The sequence below is a fragment of the Chenopodium album genome, chromosome 4, assembly GCF_948465745.1.
Source record: "Chenopodium album chromosome 4, dcCheAlbu1.1, whole genome shotgun sequence".
NCBI lineage: Eukaryota > Viridiplantae > Streptophyta > Magnoliopsida > Caryophyllales > Amaranthaceae > Chenopodium > Chenopodium album.
Window position 1 is genome coordinate 48,737,198 of NC_137837.1, and position 13,630 is coordinate 48,750,827.

The window sequence follows — 13,630 nt, forward strand, 5'->3', positions numbered from 1 at the left end:
AATGAAAGTTAAACGCATTCAAATAAATCTTTTTAAATCAAATGAAAGTCTAACACATTCAAAAAAAGCTTTTTGAATAAAATAAAATTAAAACACATTCAAACAAATCTTTTTGAATCAAATAAAAGGTAAACACATTCAAACCAAACTATTTGAATTCAATGAAAGTCAAATGCATTCAACGAATCTAATTGAATCAAATGAAAGCCAATCACATTTAAACAAATCTTTTTGTATCAAATGAAAGTCAGAGACACTCAATCAAAGCTCTTTGAATCGAATGAAAGTCAAATGCGTTCACAAAGATAATTGAATTAAATGAAAGTCAAACACATTCAAACAAAGCTTTTTGAACTAAATAAAGTCAAACACATTCAAACAAAGCTATTTAAATTCAATGATAGTTAAATGCATTCAACAAATCTAATTGAATCAAATGAGAGCCAAACACATTCAAACAAATCTTTTTGAATCAAATGAAAGTCAAAGACATTCAAACAAAGCTCTTTGAATCGAATGAAAGTCAAATACACTCAACGAAGATAAATAAATTAAATAAAAGTCAAACATATTCAAACACAGCTTTTTGAATCAAATGAAAGTCAAACACATTCAAACAAAGCTTTTTGAATCGTTTGAAATTCAAATATATTCAACGTAGCTAATTGAATTAAATGAAAGTCAAACACATTCAAACAAATATTTTTGAATCAAATGAAAGTCAAACAAATTCAAACAAAGGTTTTTTAATCAAATTAAATTAAAACAACTTCAAACAAATCTTTAAGACTCAAATGAAAGCCAAACACATTAAAACAAAGGTTTTTGAATCAAATGAAAGCCAAATACATTCGAACAAAGCTTTTGGAATCGAATGAAAGTCAAATGCATTTAACGAAGCTAATTGAATCAAATATAAGTCAAACAAGTTCAAACAAAGCTTTTTGAATCAAATAAAATTCTAAACAAAACTAATTGAATGAAAGTCAAATGCATTCAATAAATCTAATTGAATTAAATCAAAACCGAACACATTCAAACAAAACTTTTGGAATCAAACAAATACAAACAAAGCAATTTTAATTGAATGATAGTCAAATGCATTCAATGAAGATTAATGAATCAAAGGAAAGTAAAACACATTCAATCAAATATTTTTGAATCAAATGAAAGTCAAACACATTCAGTCAAAGCGTTTAGAACGAATGAAAGTCAAATGCATTCAAACAAAACTTTTGAATCAAATGAAAGTCAAACTCATTCAAACAAATCTTTTTGAATTAAATGAGAAGTCAAACATATTAAAAGAAAGCTTTTAGAATCAAATGAAAGTCAAACACATTCAAACAAATCTTTTTGAATCAAATGAAAGTCAAACACATTCAAAAAAAACTTTTTGAATCAAATGAAATTAAAACACATCCAAACAAATCTTTTTGAATCAAATGAAAGCAAAACCCATTCAAACAATGCTTTTTGAATTAAATGAAAGTTAAACACATTCAAACAAATCTTTTTGAATCAAACGAAAGCAAAAGACATTTAGAAAAAGCTTTTCGAATCAAATGAAAGTCAAACACATTCAATCAAAGCTTTTGGAATCGAATGAAAGTCAAATGCATTCAACGAATCTAATTGAATCAAATGAAAGTCAAACACATTCAAAAAAAGCTTTTTGAACCAAATGAAAGGCATACACATTCAGTCAAAGCTCTTTGAATCGAATGAAAGTTAAATAGATTCAACGAACACAAATAAATTAAATGAAAGTCAAAAAAATTCAAACAAAGCATTTTGAATCTAATGAAAGTGAAACACATTCAGACAAATCTTTTTGAATCAAATGAAAGTCAACCACATTCAAACAAATCTTTTTTAATCAAATGAAAGGAAAACACATTCAAGCAAATCTTTTCAAACCAAATGAAATTAAAATAAATTGAAATAAATCGTTTTGAATCAAATGAAAGTAAAAAACATTCAAACAAAGCTTTTTGAATTAAATGAAATTAAAACTCATTTAAACAAATCTTTTTGAATCAAATGAAAGTTAAACACATTGAAATAAAGCTCTTTGAATTAAATGAAAAGTAAAACATATTAAAACAAAGCATTTTGAATCAAATGAAAGTCAAACATATTCAAACAAATCTTTTTGAACAAATTAAAGTCAAACACATTCAAAAAAACTTTTTGAATGATATGAAATTTAAACACATCCAAACAAATCTTTTTGAATCAAATGAAAGCAAAACCCATTCAAACAATGCTTTTTGAATTAAATGAAAGTCAAACACATTCAAACAATTCTTTTTGGATCAAACGAATGCCAAAGACATTTATACAAATCTTTTTGAATCAAATGAAAGTCAAACACATTCAAACAAAGCATTTGGAATGGAATGAAAAACAAATGCATTCAACGAATCTGATTGAATCAAATTAAAGTCAAACAAATTCAGCTAAAGCTTTTGAATCAAATGAACATCAAACATATTCAAACAAAGCTTATTGAACTAAATAAAAGTCAAACACATTCAAACAAAGCTATTTGAATTAAATGAAATTCAAATGCATTCTTCGAATATAATTGAATTAAATTAAAGCCAAACACAATCAAACAAATCTTTTTGAATCAAATGAAAATCAAACACATCCACTCAAAGCTCTTTGAATTGAATGAAAGTTAAACGCATTTAATGAAGACAAATGAATTAAATGAAAGACAAACACATTCAAACAAAGATTTTTGAATCTAATGAAAGTGAAACAGATTCAAACAAATCTTTTTGAATCAAATGAAAGTCAAACACATTTAAACAACGCGTTTTTAATCAAATTGAACTAAAACAACTTCAAACAAATCTTTTTGAATCAAATGAAAGCCAAAAACATTAAAACAAAGGTTTTTGAATCAAATGAAAGCCAAACACTTTCGAACAATGCTTTTGGAATCGAATGAAAGTCTAATGCATTCAATGAAGCTAATTGAATTGAATAAAAGTCAAACAAATTCAAACAAATTTTTTTGAATCAAATAAAAGTCTAACACATTCAAACAAAGGTTTTTAAACCAAATGAATTCAAAAACATTCAAACAAAGCTTTTTTAATCGAATGAAAGTCAAATGCATTCAACAAATCTAATTGAATTAAATGAAAACCAAACACATTCAAACAAAACTTTTGGAATTAAATGTAAGTCAAACACATTCAAACAAAGCTCTTTTAATCGAATGATAGTAAAATGCATTCAACGAAGATAAATGAATCAAATGAAAGTCGAACACATTCAAAAAAATCTTTTTAAATCAAATGAAAGTCAAACACATTCAATCAAAGCGTTTTGAATCAAATGAAAGTTAAATGCATTCTAACAAAACTTTTTAAATAAAATGAAAGTCAAACACATTCAAACAAAGCTTTTCGAATTAAATGAAAAGTCAAACATATTTAAACAAAGCTTTTTGAATCAAATATAATGAAAGTCAAACACATTCAAACAAATCTTTTTGAATAATATGAAAGTCAAACAAATTAAAAAAAAGCTTTTGAATCAAATGAAATTAAAACACATCCAAACAAATCTTTTTGAATAAAATGAAAGCAATACCCGTTCAAACAATGCTTTTTGAATAAAATGAAAGTCAAACACATTCAAACAAAACTTTTTAAATCAAACAAAAGCCAAAGACATTTATACAAAGCTTTTTGAATCAAATGAAAGTCAAACACATTCAAACAAAGCTTTTGGAATCAAATGAAAGTCAAATGCATTCAACGAATCTAATTGAATCAAATGAAAGACAAACAAATTCAAACAAAGCTTTTAGAATCAAAGGAACGTCAAACATATTCAAACAAAGCTATTTGAACTAAATAAAAGTCAAACACTTTCAAATAAAGCTATTTGAATACAATAAAAGTCAAATGTATTCATCGAATCTAATTGAATTAAGTGAAATCTCAACAACATTCAAACAAATCTTTTTGAATTAAATGAAAGTCAAACACATTCAATCAAAGCTCTTTAAATCGAATGAAAGTTAAATTGATCCGTGCCATTTATGGCACCTTTAGGCTATGTTTTCTTTATATTTCTATGCTCCTTTGTAGTCGTTTATGTCGTGTTTTTAGAGAATAATGCTCGATTTGCGTGTTTTTGTGTTAGTTTAGAGAAATGCATGCTTTTAATGGCTTTCTTATCATTTTATTCATTTCTCGGCTATTTCTCTTGCTTCTCCGTTTCTTTGTCTTGTTTTGTAGGTACGTCGCGGGCTATATGCATGGGAATTGAAAATAGCACCCACTAGGATCAATATGCACTTTTCGGAATTGAATTTGAGTTTGAAACAAAGGAAAACGAAGGATTGCAAAGAATCAAATAGGACCTTTGTGCATTGTTTTAGTCATATCTCAAGTTCTACAAATCGGATTAGGGTGATTAAAGTTGGGTTGGAAACTAGACTTGAAGGGATTTCCAATGATAGGTTGCACACCTTCATATGATTCTTAGATAGGAAGTTACAGCCATCTAAAGTTGACCCTGGAAAACTGCCGCGGGCGCGGGCTGCAGTACCCGCGGGCGCGGGGTTGCTGTAGTTCCAAAACTGCCGTATTTGGGCAGTAAGCACCCGCGGTTGTCCCGAGGGCTTCCCGAGGGAGCGGGCCTTGGCCCCGCGGGCGCGGCTATCAGGGTGTCCGTTTCCCTCCGCGGGCGCGACCGATTTCTCCGCGGGCGCGGGTTTCTGGTTCTTTTACGATTTTAAGCTTCTTTTCTCCTTTTGTTTATATAGTTTTTTGTTTCCTTTATTCTTCATTCATGTAATTCTATAGTTTTAGAATAGTTTTCTCTATCTTAGGTTGAGAGCTTCTCTCTCTAGATTAGGCTAGATTAGGAGTAGTTTTAGAGAGAGAAAGTGAGGAATTTCAATAATGATTGAGAGATTGAAGATGCAAGTGTGACAATTGTGTAGGAGATCTTCTTAATTATCAATGAGCATTTCTAAACTCTATCTCATTCAATTGCTTTGTTTAATTTGATGTTTGTTTGGTTTGATTTTGATATTTGATATTTGATTAGAGTAATTGTTCTTGATATTTTGTTGATTCTTGTTCTCTATAGTTGATAGTTGATTTGATGATGTTGTTTGAGTAGTTGTTGGCTAGGAATTGGGTGCAACTTGTATGATTGATTAATTGTGATTAATTTTTGAATTGTGTTGATTAATTGTTGAGATTAAAGTGATTAATGAAGGTTTGCATGTGTGTAATTCAATTAGGCCTTGAGAATTATGTTAGATTGCATTGTAATTGCTAATGACACGAACAATTGGTTTAGGGATTGCAATTGTCCATTGGTTTTGATTGTGATTCTTTTGATTTGTTATTCATACTGAACCCTAGCTTAACAATTAGGAGATAGCTCTTTGATTCCAATTGATTGCTCTTTTCATTAGTCCTCACAACCTTTGATTGGCATACTCTTCCAAGTTGTTGCAATTGACATGATTACTTGTTGATCCCCGTTCCTAGTGTTTTGTTTCCTTGGTTACTTGTTTTGTTAGTTGTTAGTATTCTCTCTTACTTTCGTCTTCGACCTAGCTTAGGCGCATATATAATTGAAAGTGCTTAAACATTACCATTCCTTTTGGTTCGACCCTTGACTTGCCTCTATACTCGTATTTAGGTTTGTTAAGTGTTTATAAATTTAGTTTGACCGAGGGAAGATTAGATAACGACCTAGTTTTCCCCTCGTCAAAATGGCGCCGTTGCCGGGGAATGGTGTCTTTGTTTGAGTGTTTTTGATTTCTTGAGTCTAGGTCTTTGTGTATATTTTTACTTTTATTTGATTTTTGTTTGTTTTGTGAAAAAAAAAAATGGCATGTGTATCATTTCCTCAATATAGCAATGAGCCTTTTTGTGAATATTTCATTAGACTTGTTGTAATATTTGGGAGGCTTGTGAGATTTGTTATTTTGGTTTGAATGAGCAAACTAGGGATGAAGTTGAATGCATGCATAATGGTGAATTTAGAGCATTGTCAATTGATGATGCTTAGAATTTCTATGTTTGGTTTGCTAGGGATGTTTATAATAGGGATAATCATGATCCTAATATTGATATGTAATGCGTTGATTCTTCTAATATTAGCATGAATTCCCATGATTTGTCACATGATCCTATTGGTGAACCTAGAATACATGATTTCAACTCTATTTCCCCTTTTGTTCATGATGATGAAGTACATGCTCAAGTTGATGCTAATGGTGTGTTTCAATATTCTTCATTATTTACCATGCCTTCTTGTGATGTGCTTCATTCCCTTAATGGTGAATCTCATGTTATAAATTGTGCCCCCACTCCCCAATGTGATGTATATGCTCATGATCTTAATGTTGATTCTTCCAATCTTGGTTGTACTTCTTCTTCCCTTGTTGAGCCTCAACCTTTTACATCTTTTGAATCTCTTGTTGATATATTTGAGTCTCAAATTAGGCACATTGAGCTTGATGATGATCTTGGGACTAGTAAGGAGATGATTCTTCAATATATGAGAGGTCAATTAGAGATAATGAAAAAGAATGAGGAGCGTCTTGAGGAGGGAAAGAGAAGAAAATATGAGTTAAAAAGCCAATTGTCATCCTTGATGCTTGTTTGTGAAAAATCTTAATTTGATGTGTGTGTTGAGGATGATGATGATGATCATTTTGAACAACCAAGAGTGTGTGAGGATCCTATTGTTGAGCATAGGAGTGAAGGAAAGGGAGTTGAGAGTGATGATGATTATGATGATTTTGTGAATCTAAACTCCTCTTCCTTGGTTGATTATGATGAGTCTCAAGTGTATGAATGTGACTCTTCTATCCATGAGTGTTTGGACTTGTTTGAGGTTATGTCCAATGTGTTTATTGAGAGTCAAATGAAAACCCATAGCCTTCTAAGTGAGTTCATTGATGATGCTTCATGGGAGAGAGATGATTTTGAGTTATATTTGCATCCATTCATGCACGGTTTTGAGGACTTAGGTTTTGTGTTTGTGGAAGGAAAGGATGTTTATTGTGGTGCAAAGAAAGATGAGGTTGATTCCTTTTGAGTTTTTGAGCTTGAGGGAGATGTCGATTGTGAGAGAACTTCATTTGAGGACTCTATGATTGATTTTCATGCCCTCATTGGCGATGTGAGACCTTGTGATGAGGGAGTCGCGAACCCTTTGCCTATTTCTCATACCCCTTTTTCTCAAAGGTTTGACTACATCCCCTATTGCCCTATTTTTCTCCTTTCCTTTGTTGATAAGCCTATTGGGGACTCCCTTGTCTATGATGATCTTAATTTCCCACATTCATCTATTGTTGGGGAAAAGGGTGATGTTGCCACCCAAAAATATTTTAGTGAGGAGGATTTTCCTTTTTCTTTTTCTTTCTATTATTTTATTCCCCCTTCTTTTTCTTCTTCTTCTTCTTATTTTCTTGTTTTTCCTTTTGATCCTTCTTCTTCTTTCTTTTGGCACCTCCCTTCTCACTTGCGTGCAATGATCTTGTTGCACGTTTTTCTTCCGTCATTTGCCTACCTTCTATCATATGAAATGTGTAGTAGTGCATTTGACAAGCTCTTGCGATCGTTGCAATATTATTTTACTAGAGCGGTCAAGCTTGGACCTTAAGCAAGCCTTTCTCGGGAAGTAACCCGTGTTTTAGAATAGATTTTCTTTTGTTTTTAGAATAGATTTTCTCTCATGGAAATTTTTGTGTGCCTTTTGCTAGGTACATGAGTTGATATACTTCGGTGCTTCAATTTGGATCAAGAATCGAGGAAGTTCGACTCCTATTTTTGCTAGCATATGGAAACAAGGTTTAATTCTTGAGAAATTAGCTTTGAAAGGTTAAATTGGGTCATTAGCGGGTATTTACACTCACCTAATATACGGTAATATCCTTCCTTGCTCTTTCTCTAGTGGATGATGACTTGTTGGACATATGTTGGTTTGTTGGATTGATCTCCTTGTTTTCCCCTCCCATGGATTATATTATTTATGTTTGAGTGTAATGTCTCATTCAAGCTTGGGGGAGGGTATTCTATCATGTTTGGTGGGATGTTGATTCATGTATGCTATGCACCTTTGTATATGCTTTTCCATGTTCTTATATTTTGAAAAACTCCAAAAAGATTTTTGTTTCTATCAAGGCAAATTTGCAATGTGTTTTGATTTGTTCTTGCTTTGGACATAATAAAATTTGGACTTGTATAATTGAATTCTTTTCTTCCTAAATGGTAGTGGTGTGCACGGTTTGAGATTTCTTTTGGTTGATTCTAGAATAAAGCATGCTAAGGTAGTTGTTTAGAACTAGGGAATCATGAAACCGGATTCTACTTGTTTGTGGCATGTTGGTAGTTGCTCCCTATCTGCGATTTGACAACCTTAGTGAGTTTTTGCTACAACCATGCGAGATTTATATTTGTTCAAGCTTTCATCATATTCTTGCATGAGCGGCATGGGGTCCTTAACTTTGCAAGCCTAATCTATAAAGCTTGATGTATGATTCTTAAACCCGAGACCGAGCTATCTAGGGAGGACAAAGGCACCTTTTTCGAGGTGGTATTTTTCATTTTTAGGTTAGTTTGATTTATATTTGTTTTTGGGTTTCCATTCGCCTTCTTGCAACCATTTAAGCCTTATACCTTCTTTTCAAGCCACATCTTTAGTTCTTTGGCCTTTTGTTTCATTTTTTTTCTATTCTTGGTTTTTTGTGAAGCAAATTGATCACGTATGATGGAGTTTGTGGTGGATAAGTTGGAAATTTGGTTTTTTTATGAGTGCTAGTTTGTGATTAAGTCTTCTTTGTGAATAATGGCAAGTGTTTGAGTAAAAGTCGTCCTTAATCATAAAAGGCATGGACTAATAAATTGTATTATAGAAAAAGCCGTCCGAATTTAGCAAAAGGCGAGGACATTGCAAGTTTAAGTAAAAAAAAAAGAAAAAAAAATTGAAAAAAGTGAAAATTCAAAAATATTTTGATGTATTCTTTTCTCCTTCTAAGCATTGAGGAGAATGCTTCATTTAAGCTTGGGGGAGAAGCGTTTACGCTTTTTGTATATATTTCTTGTGAGTATAGCTTCAAATAAGCTTGGGGGTGTTGCTTTTGCTTGGTGAATTCTTTATCGTGTTGTTAAGGATTGATCACCCTTTTGCTTCACTTTTTAGGAAAACTTCCAAATCTTAAATTTTAGCCTACCTTCACCCTTTATGCCTTATGTTACAACCTTGGGGAAAGACCTTTCGACCTAGAAAGTTGAGTCACTATTCGGGGGAGGGAATCATGGGTCATTGCCTAAGGAAAGGGGATGCGAAGTCAAGATGTCGAGTAGCCCAAAAATTTGATCTTTTTCTGGTTCCTTCGCGGAATCTATGAGATGCTAACTATGGGGAGATATGAGATTAGTAGGGGCAACGTGGTAAGACCGTTTGGGATGAAAGTGGAGTGTGATAACTAGTTCCTATGCTTAGCATTTTTATGTTTCAATCAACCTTAGGTATCTTATAGCGTGCACTCCCTTACTTGTTTAGAAAGATTTGTATTCATTGTGCTTGTACATTTGCAAAAGTCCTTTCATGAACATTTGTTTGCTTTTTTTGTATTTTGTTTTCTTTTTCATGCTTTGCTTTGTTTGTATTATTATGAGAGTTATGGGTAAACTCTTAGGATACCCTTACGAGAGCATCACTCGTCCTCTAGGGCGATCTAGGGGTTTAAATGGCCTGTCTTTAGTTGCTAAAATTGACCGTGATTCCTACGAAAGTGAGTTAGTGTATATTCCCATCTTCTCTAGTTTTCTCGTTTCTTTCTTTGCTTGAATAATGTCATCATTTTTCCCTTGGGTTGGTTTTGTTTTGCTCGAGGACGAGCAAAAGTTTAGCTTGGGGGAATTTGATCCGTGCCATTTATGGCACATTTAGGTTATGGTTTCTTTATATTTCTATGCTCCTTTGTAGTCGTTTATGTCGTGTTTTTAGAGAATAATGCTCGATTCGCGTGTTTTTGTGTTAGTTTAGAGAAATGCATGCTTTTAATGGCTTTCTTATCATTTTATTCATTTCTCGGCTATTTCTCTTGCTTCTCCGTTTCTTTTGTCTTGTTTTGTAGGTACGTCGCGGGCTATATGCATGGGAATTGAAAATAGCACCCACTAGGATCAATATGCACTTTTCGGAATTGAATTTGAGTTTGAAACAAAGGAAAACGAAGGATTGCAAAGTATCAAATAGGACCTTTGTGCATTGTTTTAGTCATATCTCAAGTTCTACAGATTGGATTAGGGTTATTAAAGTTGGGTTGGAAACTAGACTTGAAGAGCTTTCCAATGATAGGTTGCACACCTTCATACGATTCTTAGATCGGAAGTTACAGCCTTCTGAAGTTGGCCCTGGAAAACTGCCGCGGGCGCGGGGTTGCAGCAGTTCCAAAACTTCCGTATTTGGGCAGTAAGCACCCGCGGTTGTCCCGAGGGCTCCCCGAGAGAGCGGGCCTTGGCCCTGCTGGCACGGGCTTGGGCCGCGGGCGCGGCTATTGGGGTGTCCGTTCCCCTCCGCGGGCGCAGCCGATTTCTCCGCGGGCGCGGGTTACTTGGTCTTTTACAATTTTAAGCTTCTTTTCTCCTTTTTTGTATATAGTTTTTTGTTTCCTTTATTCTTCATTCATGTAATTCTCTAGTTTTAGAATAGTTTTCTCTCTCTTAGGTTGAGAGCTTCTCTCTCTAGATTAGGCTAGATTAGGAGTAGTTTTAGAGAGAGAAAGTGAGGAATTTCAATGGTGATTGAGAGATTGAAGATGCAAGTGTGACAATTGTGTTGGAGATCTTCTTAATTATCAATGAGCATTTCTAAATCTATCTCATTCAATTGTTTTGTTTAATTTGATGTTTGTTTGGTTTGATTTTGATATTTGATGTTTGATTAGAGTAATTGTTCTTGATATTTTGTTGATTCTTGTTCTCTATAGTTGATAGTTGATTTGATGATGTTGTTTGAGTAGTTGTTGGCTAGGAATTGGGTGAAACTTGTATGATTGATTAATTGTGATTAATTTTGGAATTGTGTTGATTAATTGTTGAGATTAAAGTGATTAATGAAGGTTTGCATATGTGTAATTCAATTAGGCTTGAGAATTATGCTAGATTGCATTGTAATTGCTAATGACACGAACAATTGATTTAGGGATTGCAATTGTCTATTGGTTTTGATTGTGATTCTCTTGATTTGTTATTCATACTGAACCCTAGCTTAACAATTAGGAGATAGCTCTTTGATTCCAATTGATTGCTCTTTTCATTAGTCCTCACAACCTTTGATTGGCATACTCTTCCAAATTGTTGCAATTGACATGATTACTTGTTGATCCCCGTTCCTAGTGTTTTATTTCCTTGGTTATTTGTTTTGTTAGTTGTTAGTATTCTCTCTTACCTTCGTCTTCGACCTAGCTTAGGCGCATATATAATTGAAAGTGCTTGAACATTACCGTTCCTTTGGGTTCGACCCTTGACTTGCCTTTATACTCGTATTTAGGTTGGTTAAGTGTTTATAAATTTAGTTTGACCGAGGGAAGATTAGATAACAACCTAGTTTTCCCCTCGTCAAAATGGCGCCGTTGCCGGGGAACGGTGTCTTTGTTTGAGTGTTTTTGATTTCTTGTGTCAAGGTCTTTGTGTATATTTTTACTTTTATTTGATTTTTGTTTGTTTTGTGAAAAAAAAATGGCATGTCTATCATTTCCTCAATATAGCAATGAGCCTTTTTGTGAATATTTCATTAGACTTGAGGGATTTTTGGACTGTAATTGTTGTAATATTCTGGAGGCTTGTGAGATTTGTTATTTTGGTTTGAATGAGCAAACTAGGGATGAAGTTGAATGCGTGCATAATGGTGAATTTAGAGCATTGTCAATTGATGATGCTTGGGATTTCTATGTTTGGTTTGCTAGGGATGTTTATAATAGGGATAATCATGATCCTAATATTGATATGCAATGCGTTGATTCTTCTAATATTAGCATGAATTCCCATGATTTGTCACATGATCCTATTGGTTAACCTAGAATACATGATTTCAACTCTATTTCCCCTTTTGTTCATGATGATGAAGTACATGCTCAAGTTGATGCTAATGGTATGTTTCAATATTCTTCATTATTTACCATGCCTTCTTGTGATGTGCTTCATTCCCTTAATGGTGAATCTCATGTTATAAATTGTGCCCCCACTCCCCAATGTGATGTATATGCTCATGATCTTAATGTTGATTCTTCCAATCTTGGTTGTACTTCTTCTTCCCTTGTTGAGCCTCAACCTTCTACATCTTTTGAATCTCTTGTTGATATATTTGAGTCTCAAATTAGGCACATTGAGCTTGATGATGATTTTGGGACTAGTAAGGAGATGATTCTTCAATCTATGAGAGGTCAATTAGAGATAATGAAAAAGAATGAGGAGCGTCTTGAGGAGGGAAAGAGAAGAAAAGATGAGTTAGAAAGCCAATTGTTATCCTTGATGCTTGTTTGTGAAAAATCTCAATTTGATGTGTGTGTTGAGGATGATGATGATGATCATTTTGAACAACCAAGAGTGTGTGAGGATCCTATTGTTGAGCATAGGAGTGAAGGAAAGGGAGTTGAGAGTGATGATGATTATGATGATTTTGTGAATCTAAACTCCTCTTCCTTGGTTGATTATGATGAGTTTCAAGTGTATGAATGTGACTCTTCTATACTTGAGTGTTTGGACTTGTTTGAGGTTATGTCCAATGTGTTTATTGAGAGTCAAATGAAAACCCATAGCCTTCTAAGTGAGTTCATTGATGATGCTTTATGGGAGATAGATGATTTTGAGTTATATTTGCATCCATTCATGCACGGTTTTGAGGACTTAGGTTTTGAGTTTGTGGAAGGAAAGGTTGTTTATTGTGGTGCAAAGAAGGATGAGGTTGATGCCTTTGAAGTTTTTCAGCTTGAGGAAGATGTCGATTGTGAGAGAACTTCATTTGAGGACTCTATGATTGATTTTCATGCCCTCATTGGCGATGTGAGACCTTATGTTGAGGGAGTCGCGAACCCTTTGCCTATTTCTCATACCCCTTTTTCTCAAAGATTTGACCACATCCCCTATTGCCCTATTTTTCTCCTTTCCTTTGTTGATAAGCCTGATGATCTTAATTTCCCTCATTCGTCTATTGTTGAGGAAAAGGGTGATGTTGCCACCCAAAAATATTTTAGTGAGGAGGATTTGCCTTTTTCTTTTTCTTTCCATTCTTTTATTCCCCCTTCTTTTTCTTCTTCTTCTTATTTTCTTGTTTTTCCTTTGATCCTTCTTCTTCTTATTTTCTTGTTTTTCCTTTTGATCCTTCTTCTTCTTTCTTTTGGCACCTCCCTTCTCACTTGCGTGCAATGATCTTGTTGCACGTTTTTCTTCCGTCATTTGCCTACCTTCTATCATATGAAATGTGTAGTAGGCATTTGACAAGCTCTTGCGATCGTTGCAATATTATTTTACTAGAGCGGTCAATCTTGGACCTTAAGCAAGCCTTTCTCGGGAAGTAACCCATGTTTTAGAATAGATTTTCTTTTGTTTTTAGAATAGATTTT